The sequence below is a fragment of the Mustelus asterias genome, chromosome 23 (genome assembly GCF_964213995.1).
Source record: "Mustelus asterias chromosome 23, sMusAst1.hap1.1, whole genome shotgun sequence".
Taxonomy (NCBI): domain Eukaryota; kingdom Metazoa; phylum Chordata; class Chondrichthyes; order Carcharhiniformes; family Triakidae; genus Mustelus; species Mustelus asterias.
In genome coordinates this window covers 56,573,894-56,575,288 of record NC_135823.1, presented here as the reverse complement: position 1 = coordinate 56,575,288, position 1,395 = coordinate 56,573,894, and the positions used below count along the sequence as shown (strand labels likewise).

The window sequence follows — 1,395 nt, the reverse complement described above, 5'->3', positions numbered from 1 at the left end:
CAGGTATCACATAGAACTTACATCACAGAAACAGGTCATTTGGCCCCAATTTGGGCAGCACGGTGGCAGAGTGGTTGGCACTGCTGCCTCAGCACCAGGGACCGGGGTTCAATTCCAGCCTCGGGTGACTGTGTGGAACTTGTACATTCTCCCTGTGTCTGTGTGGTTTCCTCCATGTGCTCCAGTATCCTCCCACTATCCAAAGATGTTCAGGTTAGGTGGATTGGTCATGCTAAATTACCCATTAGTGTCCCAAGATGTGTAGATTAAGGGGAATAGCAGGGTAAATATCCTGGTTTCACATTTTGAAAAATAATCCGAGGATTTCTCCTCCTGTATGTTTTTGTTTGGCCTCCCCATGGTCCATGAGGCCAGCTGAGGTCGTTAGAACGAGGTACCCAAACTGACAGGAAGGCATTTTGCTATCTTTCTAGTTCCTTCACTTGAACATCAAATCTGGGGCTAATGACACTGCACTTGTTCAGTCTGCCTGTGAGATTGACAACTATTTTCCCAGCCCTGTAGTTATCAATAATCTCAAACTCTCCAATGTAGCCAGGCTTCATCATTGCAGTCAGGAATCTCACAATCACTTTGGAGCATGATCAGATGAGAACTTAATGTTTTCCACATTTCTCTGCATTATTTGCGCTTGTCAGGGCATCAGCAAGAACATTCATGTGCACCATGATGCCGCTTGGTCAATATGGCAAAATACATGGGGTTATGGGGGTAGGATCTGGGTAAGATGCTCTGTTGGAGAGTCGGTGCAGGCTCAATGGGCTGAATGGCCTACATCTGCATTGTAAGCATTCTATGAAGGTACTGAACACAACAGGTATCTTCCCCAGGTAGTCATTCCGAGACCAACTATCGTGTCATCAGTTTCAGATCAGTTAACTCAGCACAGATATAGAATTGCAATTGGTCTCTCTTAGCCTACATAGCTTAGTGTTGCACTGGAAAGCATCTTTACCGACAAGACCATCAAGGGATATACTCACAATTTTAAAAGTTCCCAACTTGTTTTTGCAACGTATAAGATGGAGCTTTCAATGAACACAATTCATGTCCAGAGGTTGCCACCTTAACAATGGCTGGCACTACTGGATCCATGGAGAACAAAGAAAACTCTTCAAAGACACTCTGAAGCTCATCAGGAAGCATGGCAGCATTGATATTAATGCTGGGAGGAGCTCACTGTCAATCTTTCAAAACAACAACAATTTGTTCATCAAGCTTTGAGTCATGGTGGCACGGTGGCACAGTGGTTACCACTGCTGCCTCACAGCATCAGGGACCTGGGTTTGATTCCCAGATTGGGTCACCGTCTTGTGGAGTTTGCCCATTCTCCTCGTGTCTGCGTGGGTTTCCTCCGGGTGCTCTGGTTTCCTC

General features: G+C 45.9%; 1 pseudogene; it reads right to left on the bottom strand.

Annotated features, from left to right (window-relative positions):
• Nucleotides 1–298: 298 nt before the first annotated feature.
• LOC144510445 (small ribosomal subunit protein uS8 pseudogene) lies at nucleotides 299–689 on the bottom strand (annotated as a pseudogene).
• Nucleotides 690–1,395: the final 706 nt, after the last annotated feature.